General features: G+C 37.0%; 1 pseudogene; it reads left to right on the top strand.

The window, feature by feature from the left end:
- Positions 1 to 3089: 3089 nt before the first annotated feature.
- Positions 3090 to 3711, top strand: LOC102498673 (keratin, type I cytoskeletal 18 pseudogene; annotated as a pseudogene).
- Positions 3712 to 13906: the final 10195 nt, after the last annotated feature.

The raw sequence follows: 13906 nt of genomic DNA, 5'->3' as shown, positions 1-13906 counted from the left end.
GGGAGGCATCTCACTCCCTGACCCAAAAATATACTACAAAGCTATGGTAATCAAAACAGCATGATACTGGCACAGAAACAGACACATGGACCAATGGAACAAAATAGAGTCCCCAGAAATAAATGCCCAAACATACAGTCAACTAATTTTTGACAAGGAGTACCAGTCAATCCAGTGGAAAAAGAAAAACCTCTTTACCAAATGGTGCTGGCAAAACTGGATCTCCACTTGCAGAAAGATGAATCTGAACCCCTACCCCTCACCTTTGACAAAAGTCAAGTCAAGGAAGAACAAAGATCTAAATCTAAGACCCCAAACTATAAAACTGCTCCTGGAAAACACCAGGAAAACTCTGGGAGACATTGGAGTAGAGAAAGACTTCTTAAATAAGACTCCCAATGCACAGTCAATAATCCCCAAAATAGACGTGGGATTACATCAGACTAAGAAGTTTCTGCATGATAAAAGACATAGGATTAGTGTGAAAAGACAACCCTCAGTATGGGAAAATATTTTTGTAAACTATGAGTCAGGTAAGGGACTGATAACCAGAATTCACAATGAACTCAAGCAGCTCTTCCGGTAAAAAGACAATCAATTCTATTAAAAGATGGGAGAATGAGTTGAAAAAAACCACTCTCTAAAGATGACATATGAATACCTATAAGGCAAATGGAAAAATGCTCAACATCCCTCATCGTAAGGGAAATGCAGACAAAACAACAATGAGATATCACCTAATCCCAGTCAGAATGTCTAAGATTAAAAAAAAAAAAAAAAAAAAAAAATTTTTTTTTTGCTGGCAGGGGTGTGGTGAAAAGGGAACTCTCTTACACTGCTGGTGGGGATGTAAATTGGTCCAACCACTGTGGAGAACAATTTGGAGATTCCTCAAAAATCTACAAATAGAACTACCATATGATCTACCAATCCCACTCCTCGGTATCTACACAAAGGACAGAAGAATACTTAATTGGAAAAGTGCTTGCACATCGATGTTTATTGCAGCACTATTCAAAATTGCTAAGTTATGGAAACAACCCAAATGCCTATGGACTAATGAATGTTTAGAAAAACTGTGGCACTCAATGGAATAGTATTTATCCATAAAAACAAAACAAAAAAACAAACAAACAAAAAACTGACCAATATTGCTAAGTTATGGAAACAACCCAAATGCCTATGGACTAATGAATGTTTAGAAAAACTGTGGCACTCAATGGAATAGTATTTATCCATAAAAACAAAACAAAAAAACAAACAAACAAAAAACTGACCAATACCCTGGCTTTTGACTGGAAGTGGATGAATATGGAAGATCTACTGCTGAGTGAAGCAAGCCATGCTATGAAGGAGAGGCATTGTATGTCCCCAGTTAATATATACCCAGTGTCTTCACTCTATGACTGAAACTAATTGACTAATATAGATGTAAATACCAGATATAATGTGTGTGAAAGAGGAAGGTCTGAGGAAGTACATTTGGGGGAGTAAAAGGAAGTGGGTGTGTGTGTGTGTGTGTGTGTGTGTGTGTGGTATTATCTGTTGAGGTATTTTGTAGTTTTATCAACAGTGCTAGGGAGAAAAGTTCACCATTATTATTTTTAAGACAATAATGTTATTGAATGTAGGGAAGAAAATGAAATGGAAAAAACAATTTTAAATAAAAGGAAGAAAGAAAGTATAAAGAAAAAAAAAAAGGATTCCTAATTGAATCATCCCAAAAATATCTTCTCCAAGGCACATGATACCTAGATTAGCCAAATCTACAGAGAAGATACATAAATTGGCAAGAGAGAAATGTCAGGTTACTTATAAGTGTTATCCAATCAGGTTAACTTTGAACTTCTCATCAGAAACAATGCAAGCAAGGAAAGAATGGAAAATATATTGAAAATGTTAAGTGAAAATAGTTTCATTCAATAATACTATATCCAGCAAGAATATCTTTTAAATGGAAAAAACAATTTTAAATAAAAGGAAGAAAGAAAGTATAAAGAAAAAAAAAAAGGATTCCTAATTGAATCATCCCAAAAATATCTTCTCCAAGGCACATGATACCTAGATTAGCCAAATCTACAGAGAAGATACATAAATTGGCAAGAGAGAAATGTCAGGTTACTTATAAGTGTTATCCAATCAGGTTAACTTTGAACTTCTCATCAGAAACAATGCAAGCAAGGAAAGAATGGAAAATATATTGAAAATGTTAAGTGAAAATAGTTTCATTCAAGAATACTATATCCAGCAAGAATATCTTTTATATGAAAAGAAAAGATAAAAACATTCTCAGTTAAACAAGACCAGAAAGAATTCACCAATAGCAGACTCATTCTTCAAGAAGTTCTGAACATAGTACTCTATCAGGAAAATTAAAGACACATACAGAAATAAGAGAACAAAAGACAACCAAGAAAATGACCAATAAAATGCTAGGGAGGGACAAGAAATACCAATGATAAAATTGAATGTTAATTTTCAGGATTTAAACAGAAAAATTGAACTACAGCAACACTGCATATTCAACAGAAGAAAGATTAAACATAAGACTGAACTGGCAAAATAGGATTTTATGACTTTTGAGTGTAACATTACCAGCTGTTTTTTCTATGCTCTGTTTTCCCAATTTAAGCATTTTACTTTCTTTTGATTTGCTGATAGGAACAGCTAATTTGTTAAAATATTATTTATTGTGTTTATTTAAATGAAAATATAAATTTTTCTTTCTTTCTGACTCCTCTAGAATTAAAAAATATTTGTGAGTATTCTTATTTTGTGACAGAAGGGTTATTTGCATAAGTTCACAAATGCCTGTTAGATTGAGTCAGTAAATGGAAATACTTATTATTGGAGAGGGTTTGGATGGAATGTCATATCTATACATTAATCAGAAAACTATAGAACTAAGTGGGATCTCAAATAAACTAACAGAAACTTTTAGAAATATGACCTGGCAGAGGCAAGGGGACAGGCTTTCAGAAGAAGACATCATCATGGCTCCTGAGAACTAGTGATTACAGGGAAATAAGTGAAATGAAGATTTTCCACTGATAATTAAGCCTCCAGCCCACAAACTCAAGGGGTAGGAAATGATATTCATGAAGAAGAACCATGAGGAGGAAGTCAATGGCCTACAAGCCTAGATTGCTAGCTCTGGATTGACTGTGGAAGTGGATGCTCCCAAATCTCAAGACCTCAGCAAGATCATGGCAGACATCCAGGCCCAATATGATGAGCTGGCTCAGAAGAACCAGAGGAGCTGGACAAATGCTGGTCCCAGCAGATTGAAGAGAGCACCACAGTGGTCACCATACAGTCCGCCGAGGTCGGAGCTGCAGAATCAACACTCAGGGAGCTGAGACGCAATGCCATGCAGATGGAGCAGCTCAATGGTGTCCTGCTGCACCTGGAATCAGAGCTGGCACAGACCCGGGCAGAGGGGCAGCGCCAGGCCCAGGAGTACGAGGCCCTTCCGGCTGAACATCAAGGTCAAGCTGGAAGCTGAGATTGCCACCTACCGTTGCCTGCTGGAAGACAGCAAGGACTTCAGTCTCACTGATGTCCTGGAAAGCACCATCTCCATACAGACCATCCAGAAGACCACCACCCGCAAGATAGTAGACGGCAAGGTGGTGTCTGAGACCAACGATACCAAAGTTTTGAGGCGTTGAGACAGCAGAAACAGGGTACCCTTGGGAAGCAACGGGCCAATAAAAAATGCAGCGGTCATTACATGTCAAAAAAAAAAAAGAAAAAAGAAAACTTTCCAAACCTAGAGAGGCACTCAAGAATACAGTCCTAAGAAATACTAAGGACTCCAAATATAATCAACCAAAAAAGATCTCTGAGACATATTATAGCTGGACTGACCAAAACCACAAAGACAGGATACTAACATTGGCAAGAGAGAAATGGCAAGTTATCTACAAAGTTTATCCTATCAGGATAACAGCAGGTCTCTCATCGGAAACAATGCAAGCCTGGAAAGAATGGGAAAATATAATCAATGTGTTAAGGAAAAAGCAATTTCAACCAAGAATACTGTGCCCAGCAAGATTGTCCTTAATATGAGAAAAAAAGTCAAGAACATCCTCAGATAAACAAAACCAGAAAGAATTTACAAGTACAGGGACAAGCAGTTAGCATAATGGCTATGTCGCTGGACTCCCATGTAGTTGACCATGATTCAAGTCCCGGACCCAGTGGCTTATTATGCCTGGCACATGGGCATGCATGCCCAGATCCCAAGAGGAGAATGGAGGAGAAGGGATTGTGGCATGGCCATCCCCACGGGCATGATTTCTTGCTTTCTGTCTCTCTGTCTCTCTCTGTCATTTTTGCTAGCACATACACCCTATAGCAAAAAACTCTCAAAATTAATAGAAGAGGTGGGAAAGGGCAGAGGGTCAGACATAGGAGTAAATATATATATATTATATTCCACTAGAAATGGAAAATTACTGATCATAACATACATGATTAAGTCACCAGGCAGTATATTCTAAATGGGAAACCACATTTGGTATGCTGTGACAATGCTTAGGGGATGATATAAATCAGTTAATTTTTTAAAAGTTTCAGGAGGAAAAAAAAAAAAAAAACATAAAAACTGTTTTTCTTGAAATTAAAAAAATGCATTAAAAATACCTATTTGATGACTACAGTAAGCTATATGGCCCTAGCTGGTGCTACTTTATAGTATGTTCATTCTACTCATTGAGGTTTATGCCTAAAGTCAGTGTATATATCAGCTGTGCTTGCTATTGAAAATATTTAGATTAATTATGTTCTTTAGTTAATCAATTAAATGGAAGGAGGAGGCATTGAAAGCAACCATGGATACCACAGACAGTGTGGGAGGAAAGTGGGGCACAACAGAGGGTGAGACAGGGAATCAAGGATGAGGGGGGGAAGGCAACATATACAAGAAACAAAAAATAGAAAATTATTTGTTGATAACATGTATGTTGTGCTTGAGTCAATATACAGTGCTGGCAAATCTTATTTTGTATCTGTAGTAATGTATTGTGAATGAACGTAAATAAATAAATATAAATTTTTAAAAAAAGAAGAAGAAAGATGGCCTGGCACCATAAGTAGTTCTGCCTGACAGAGATGATTAGAGAAAATATATTAAAAAAAAATGTATAACATAAAATAACCTGGACTTTTCCAGCCCATCATTGTAATCAGTAGAGACTGAAAAAAGCAAATAATCTTGAGAAAGACATTGAAAGAAGAAAAAGAGACTGATCTTTGCTAGCAAATGATATATCACAGAATACTTGGTAGACAGGGCTGAATTGAGGTTTATGTGTGAATTGTGTGGTGGGCATTTGCTTTCCAACAATTTGAGTAGTTGACATGTATTTTCTCAAAAATATTTAAAACCATACTGTCTCTGTCTTTATAGAGTTACAAACAAAATTATAAAAAATATTTTTAACACTATCTTTAAAATTCAGTATTTTGACATTTTGAAAGTTATTTAACTATGGAGTATGAGCAGATTTTTTTATATATGTAAAGTAAGTGTTTGTGGAAAATGTGAAACTAAATTAATAAAAATAAATAAGAATTTTAAACTCTTTTAAAGTTTTCTCTAGTTCTCAAGACTCTTCTTTAACTTCCTAATTCATGTTTTCCCCACTCCCATTTAGGATAGGCACAAACTAAGGGCAATTCTGAAGTGGCTATTGAACTTCAGCTGTGAAATACTGCTTTCAGGGGCTAAAATGAAGATTTTCTGCTAATACTGCTCCCTCCAGATTCACTTCTAGATTGGTCAGGCAACCTCTGAGTCCTTCTCAAGGTCTCTCTCTGTAGGTCGTGGAGCTCGAGCAGCTCAGTGGAGTCCTGTTGCACCTGGAGTCAGAGCTGGCACAGACGGGCAGTACCAGGCCCAGGACTACAAGGCCTAGCTGAACATCAAGGTCAAGCTGGAGACTGAGACCGCCATCTACCATCGCCTGCTGGAAGGTGGTGAGGATTTCAGTCTCAGTGACACCCTGGACAGCAGCCACTCCATGCAGACTATCCAGAAGACCACCACTTGCAGGCTGGTAGGTGGCAAGGTGGTGTCTGAGACCACTGACACCAAAGTTCTGAGTCATTGAGACAGCAGAAGCAGGGTACCCTTGGGGAAGCAAGAGGCCAATAAAAGATACAGAGGTCATTACATGTCAAAAAAAAAAAAAGAAAAAAGAAAACTTTCCAAACCTAGAGAGGCACTCAAGAATACAGTCCTAAGAAATACTAAGGACTCCAAATATAATCAACCAAAAAAGATCTCTGAGACATATTATAGCTGGACTGACCAAAACCACAAAGACAGGATACTAACATTGGCAAGAGAGAAATGGCAAGTTATCTACAAAGTTTATCCGATCAGGATAACAGCAGGTCTCTCATCGGAAACAATGCAAGCCTGGAAAGAATGGGAAAATATAATCAATGTGTTAAGGAAAAAGCAATTTCAACCAAGAATACTGTGCCCAGCAAGATTGTCCTTAATATGAGAAAAAAAGTCAAGAACATCCTCAGATAAACAAAACCAGAAAGAATTTACAAGTACAGGGACCAGCAGTTAGCATAATGGCTATGTCGCTGGACTCCCATGTAGTTGACCATGATTCAAGTCCCGGACCCAGTGGCTTATTATGCCTGGCACATGGGCATGCATGCCCAGATCCCAAGAGGAGAATGGAGGAGAAGGGATTGTGGCATGGCCATCCCCACGGGCATGATTTCTTGCTTTCTGTCTCTCTGTCTCTCTCTGTCATTTTTGCTAGCACATACACCCTATAGCAAAAAACTCTCAAAATTAATAGAAGAGGTGGGAAAGGGCAGAGGGTCAGACATAGGAGTAAATATATATATATTATATTCCACTAGAAATGGAAAATTACTGATCATAACATACATGATTAAGTCACCAGGCAGTATATTCTAAATGGGACACCACATTTTGACAATGCTTAGGGGATGATATAAATCAGTTAATTTTTTAAAAGTTTCAGGAGGAAAAAAAAAAAAAAAACATAAAAACTGTTTTTCTTGAAATTAAAAAAATGCATTAAAAATACCTATTTGATGACTACAGTAAGCTATATGGCCCTAGCTGGTGCTACTTTATAGTATGTTCATTCTACTCATTGAGGTTTATGCCTAAAGTCAGTGTATATATCAGCTGTGCTTGCTATTGAAAATATTTAGATTAATTATGTTCTTTAGTTAATCAATTAAATGGAAGGAGGAGGCATTGAAAGCAACCATGGATACCACAGACAGTGTGGGAGGAAAGTGGGGCACAACAGAGGGTGAGACAGGGAATCAAGGATGAGGGGGGGAAGGCAACATATACAAGAAACAAAAAATAGAAAATTATTTGTTGATAACATGTATGTTGTGCTTGAGTCAATATACAGTGCTGGCAAATCTTATTTTGTATCTGTAGTAATGTATTGTGAATGAACGTAAATAAATAAATATAAATTTTTAAAAAAAGAAGAAGAAAGATGGCCTGGCACCATAAGTAGTTCTGCCTGACAGAGATGATTAGAGAAAATATATTAAAAAAAAATGTATAACATAAAATAACCTGGACTTTTCCAGCCCATCATTGTAATCAGTAGAGACTGAAAAAAGCAAATAATCTTGAGAAAGACATTGAAAGAAGAAAAAGAGACTGATCTTTGCTAGCAAATGATATATCACAGAATACTTGGTAGACAGGGCTGAATTGAGGTTTATGTGTGAATTGTGTGGTGGGCATTTGCTTTCCAACAATTTGAGTAGTTGACATGTATTTTCTCAAAAATATTTAAAACCATACTGTCTCTGTCTTTATAGAGTTACAAACAAAATTATAAAAAATATTTTTAACACTATCTTTAAAATTCAGTATTTTGACATTTTGAAAGTTATTTAACTATGGAGTATGAGCAGATTTTTTTATATATGTAAAGTAAGTGTTTGTGGAAAATGTGAAACTAAATTAATAAAAATAAATAAGAATTTTAAACTCTTTTAAAGTTTTCTCTAGTTCTCAAGACTCTTCTTTAACTTCCTAATTCATGTTTTCCCCACTCCCATTTAGGATAGGCACAAACTAAGGGCAATTCTGAAGTGGCTATTGAACTTCAGCTGTGAAATACTGCTTTCAGGGGCTAAAATGAAGATTTTCTGCTAATACTTCTCCCTCCAGATTCACTTCTAGATTGGTCAGGCAACCTCTGAGTCCTTCTCAAGGTCTCTCTCTGTCTCTCTCTGTCTTAGTGGGTTTCCTTTTGTCTCTTAATTTTCTAAGATAAAGTATTCTCTGTTCTCTCAAGCTTCTCCTTTAACTTTCAATTCATGCCTTTCACATCTCCCATTTAGCAAAGGAACAAACCAAGGTCCAATCTAGTATGGCTACAAAACATGAGGTGTTAAATATCTCTTTCAGTAGCTACAAATGAAAATTTTCTCCTGAGACTTCTCCCTCCAAATTCATTTCTAGATTGGTAGGGCAAACTCTAGGCCTTCTCTTGATCTCTGTCTCTCTGTGTCTCTTAAGATTTTTTATACTTTTAAAGAAAAAGTACTTTCTTGGGTGTCATACCTCTTCTTTACTTGCTATTTAATGCCTTTTGCCCTCCAATTTAGGAGAAACACTAACCAAGGCCCACTCTGAGATGGCTACTGAACTTCAGTAAGGAAATATTGTATTCAGGGACTGAAAATAAAGGTGTTCTGCTTAGACTTCTTCCTCCAGATTTATTTCTGGATTGGAAGGGCAACCACTATCCTCAGGTCCATCTCTCTCTGTCATCTATCTATGTCTCTTCATTTTTTTTCAATCATTATTTTAAGGTAAGGAATTCTCTGGGCTCTCAAGCCCCTCCTTTAACTTGCTATTTTATGCATTTTCTACCTCCCATTTAGGAGAGGCACAAACCAAAAGCCCATTCTGAGATACCTACTGAACTTTAGATGTAAAATATTGTTTTCAGGGACTAAAAATTATATTCTGCTGAGACTTCTCCCTCTAAATTCATTTTTACATTGATATGACAACTCGTAAATTCTCTCTCTCTGCTTCTCTGTCCCTCTGTGTCACCCTGGTTCTCATTTTTTAATTTTTTTAAAGTAAAATATTCTCTGGCCTCTCAAGCCAGTTTTTAAAACTTGCTAATTGGTTCTACTCCCCCCCCTCTCATTTAGGAAAGGCTTACACCAAAGACCATTTCATAAAGACTACTGAACTTCAACTGTGAAATAGTGCTTTCAGCAACTAAAACTGAAGATTTTCTGCTAAGACTATTCCTTCCAGATTCATCTCAAGATTAGTGGGACAACTTCTGTATCCTTCTCTTTGTCTCTCTCTGTATTTCTGTGTCTCCATGTTTCTCTTATTTAAAAAAAAAAAAAATACTTTTTGTGGTAAAGTATTCTCAGAGTTCTCAAGTCCCTCCTTTAACTTGGCAATCGTACCTTTTCCCCGCCTCTCATTTTTGAGAGGAACAAACCAAGGCCCATTCTTAGATAGCACCTTAACTTTAGCTGTGAAATAGTGCTTTCAGGGATTAAATATGATTTTCTGCTGAAACTTCTCTCTCCAGACTCATTTCTAGATTTCTAGATTCACAGGGCAACCTTTGTATCCTTCTGTTCATCTCTCTGTGTCACTTTGAGTCTCTGTATTTCTCTTAATTTTATTTTTCAATTTTTTTAAGGTTAACTATTCTCTGGACTCACAAAGCCCTACTTAGACAAGCTAATTTGTGCCTTTCCACCCACTAATAAAGAGGCACAAACCAAGACCCATTTGAGATGTCTACTAAACTTCAGCTGTTAAATAGTTCTTTCAAGGACTAAAAATAAAGATTTTCTGCTGAGACTTCTTATTCCAGGTTCATTTCTAGATTGGTAGAGCAACCTTTGTATCCTTCTCCCCATCTCTTTGTCTCTGTCTCTTCCTATTTCTCTTAATTTTTTTAAGGTAAATTACTCCTTTGGCTCTCTAGCTCATCTAAATTTGCTAATTTGTGCTATTCTCCCTACCATTCAAGAGAGGCACAAGTCAGGGCCCATTATAAGATAACTACAGAGAGAAGTTCATCTGTAAAACAGTGCTTTCAGGAACTAAAAATGAAGATTTTTCTGCTGAGATTTCTCCCTCCAGATTCACTTCTAGATTGGTAGGGCAACCACTGAACCCTTCTATCTCTCTAAGTTTCTGTGTGTGTGTGTCTCTCTGTGTCTCATAATTTTTGTTGCTTTCTTTTTTTAAGGTAAAATATTCTTTGGGCTTTCAAGTCCCTCCTTTAATTTGCTACTTCATCCTTTTCCTCCTCCCATATAGGAGAGGAATAAACAAAGGCTCATTCTGAGATGGCTAATGACTTCAGAGATGCAATAATGATTTCAGGGACTAAAAATAAAGATTTGCTACTGGAACTTCTCCATTCAGGTTCACTTCTAGATTGTTAGAGCAACTTTTTATCCTCCTCTATGTGACTCTCTCTGTTTCTGTATTCATGTGTTCTTAACAATTTTTTTTTAAGATAAAGAATTCCCTGGGCTCTAAAGTCCCTCCATTAACCTGCTAATTCCTGCATTTCAAACCTTGCATTTAGAAGAGACAGAATTAAGGAATATTCCGAGATGACTACTGAACTTCAACTGGAAATATTGCTTTCAGGAACTAAAAATGAAGATTTTTCTGCTTAGACTTTTCCCTCCAGATTCATTTCTAGATTCATATGGCCACCTCTTTATCTGTCTTCTTGTCATCCTATATTCTTTTGTCTGTGTCTCCATGTATCTCTTAATTTAAAAAAAAAAAATTGAGGTACTCTCTGGGCTTTCAAGTCCCTCCTTTTATTTGCTAATTCATACTTTTCCTCCATCTCATTTAGGAGAGGCACAAACCAAGACCCATTCTGGGATGGCTATTAAACTTCGGCTGTAAACCAGTGTTTGCAGGGACTAAAAATGAAGATTTTTCTACTGAAACTTTTCCCTCAAGGATCACTTCTAGATTAGAAAGACAACCTCTGTATCTTTCTCACCCTCTCTCTATATCATGTTACTCTGTGTCTCCCTGTGTCCTTTTTTTAATTTAAATTTATTTGTTTACATTCATTTACAATACATCACTACAACATACAAAATGAGATTTTTCCAGCCAGAATACACTGTATATTGACTCAGTCAAGCACATCAACAGACGTGGTTTTTTTTTTTTTTTTTTTTTGAGAGATTTTTTTGCTATAGGGCGCCTGCGCTCGCCAGACAGAGAGAGAGAGACATAGAGACAGAAAGTGAGAAATCACCCCCCAGGGGGGATGGTCACGCCGCAATCCCTTCTCCTCCATTCTCCTCTCAGGATCTTGGGTACGCACGCACACACGCCCGGCGTGAGTTTTAAGCCACCGGGTCCAGGACGCGAACCGCGGTCAACTATGTGGGAGTCCAGCGACATAGCCATTACGCTAACTGCTGGTTCCCTAACATATGTGTTTTATCATCAAGTAATTTTCCATTTCTTGTTTCTGTATACTTTGCCTTTTTTCCCCCCATCCTTGATTCCTTATCTCTCACCCTCTGCCATGTCCTACCCTCCTCCCATACTGTCCCTGGTATCTATGGTTTCTTTCTATGCCTTTTCCTCCCTGTTTTCTTATTTGCTAAAGGACATTATCAATCTAAATATTTTCAATAGCAAGCACAGCTAATATACACATCATAAACACTAGTCTGACTTTAGGCATAAACCTCAGTGAGTAGAATGAACATGTTATAAAATAGCACCTTGCTGGGGCCATATAGCTTACTTCTGTCATCAAACAGGTATTTTTAATGCATTTTTTTAATTTCAAGAAAAAGTTTTTGTGGGGTTTTTTCTCCTAAAATTTTTTTTAATTAATTAATTTATATTCATCCCCTAAGCATTGTCACAGCATACCAAAAGTGGTTTCCTATGCAGAATATACTGCATGATGGCTTAATCATGTGTGTTAAAATCAGTAATTTTCCATTTCTAGTGGAATACAATATAAATATATATATTTACCCCTATGTCTGACTCTCTGCCATTTCCCACCCTCTTTTTTTTAGAGGTTTTTGCTATAGGGCGCACGAGCTCACCAGAATAACAGAGAGAGAGAGAGACAGAAAGCAAGAAATCACACCATGTGGGGATGGCCACACCACAGTCTCTTCTCCTCCATTCTCCTTTCGGGAACTTGGGCATGAATACATATGCACCTAGCGTGAGTTTAAGTCACCTGGTCTGGGATTTGAACCATGGTCAACTACATGGGAATCCAGCAATATAGTCATTATGTCAACTGCTAGTCCCCACACCCTCTTCTCACACTATCTCTGGTGTCTACAGTTGTATTCCATAACGTTTCCTTCCACATTTTATTGATCACACAATTTCTTAAATAATCAAATTTCTTTCAATAGCAAATTCAGCTTGTAATTTCAAGTAAAGCAGTTTTGAAATGGTAAGGAATTTTACTTAAAACTTAAAGCCAGGAAACAGGTTAATATTTTGTTAAAATAGTAGGTACATGAACCTATGAACAGCTGAAGACAGGACAAAAACTAATAAAGTCATACAACAAAGCCTAGAAGAAAAGCAGCAGTATTTTAGTCAAAAGTCACAGAATGTTATTTCACCAGTTCAGTCTCATGTACTTTATCTTCTCTTATGGTTCAATCTTCCTGATTGAATCCTGGGATATAATATTTAACTACAGACTTGTCCCTATGGCTAAATTTAATTTTCCTGTAATAGCACTCCCTTGAGAACTTCTTGGAGATCTGGTCTGGTGCTGGTAAATTCTTTTCTTTCTTTTTTTATTTATTTTTTTTTTTTGAGAGCTTTTGCTATAGGGCATGTGCATTTAACAGAAACACAGAAAGACAAAAAGGGAGAAATCACACCCCATGGGGATGGCTACACCGCAATCCCTTTTCCTCCATTCTCTTGGTATCTTGGGCACAAACATACATGTGCCTGGCATGAGTTTAAGCCACCAAGTCCAAACCTCAAACTGCAGTTGACTATATGGAAGTCCAGCGACATAGCCATTATGTTCACCGCTGGTCCCCGTGCTGGTAAATTCTTTCAAGTTTTACCTGAGAATGTTCTTGTCTTTCCTTCCCATAAGAAGGATAATCTTGATGGGTACAGTATTTGTGGTTAAAATTGCTTTTTCCTTAACACATTGAATATATTTTCCCATTCCTTCCTGGCTTGCATTGTTTCCGAGGAAAGACCTACTATTATCCTGATGGGATAACCTTTGTAGGTAACTTGTCATTTCTCTCTTGCCAATATTAGTATCTTGTCTTTGTCTGTGGTTTTGGTCAGTCTGGCTATAATGTGTCTTGGAGAAGATCTTATGTTGATTTTATTTGGGGTCCTTTGTATTTTTTGGAACTGGATTCTTGAGTGCCTCTCTAGGTTTGAAAGTTTTCTTGCAGGATTTCACGGAATAGATTATCCATGGCCTTATGAGTCTCTTCACCTTCTGGGATGCCAGTTATCTGGATGTTTGGAGTTTTGATGGTATCTAGTACTTCTTGTATATTATTCTAATTTTGGAGGGCCATTTTCTCAGTCTTCGTGTTAGATTTTTCTAGGCCAGTAATTTTCTCTTCTACATCTGAGATTCTATTTTCTGTATGATCTAGTCTGTTTTGAATACTTCCAAGGGAGTAGTATAATACTTCCTGTATTATATCCTTCATCTTTAACAGGTCCATTTGACTATTTTGTAAAGTGTAATTCCTCTTTTAGTCCTTGCAAGAATTTTCTCACCTCCTAGAACTCGTCAGCTCCTTTCTCCTTTCTCTTTTGCAGTTCATTGTCTCTTTTCTTCCTTCTCTATCAGGTTCGCCACTTTGA

The sequence above is a fragment of the Tupaia chinensis genome, unplaced genomic scaffold (genome assembly GCF_000334495.1).
Source record: "Tupaia chinensis unplaced genomic scaffold, TupChi_1.0 Scaffold150112_1, whole genome shotgun sequence".
In the NCBI taxonomy this organism is placed as follows: Eukaryota; Metazoa; Chordata; class Mammalia; order Scandentia; family Tupaiidae; genus Tupaia; species Tupaia belangeri.
The sequence above is the reverse complement of the archived record's forward strand: the minus strand, read 5'-3'. Positions and strand labels throughout refer to the sequence as shown.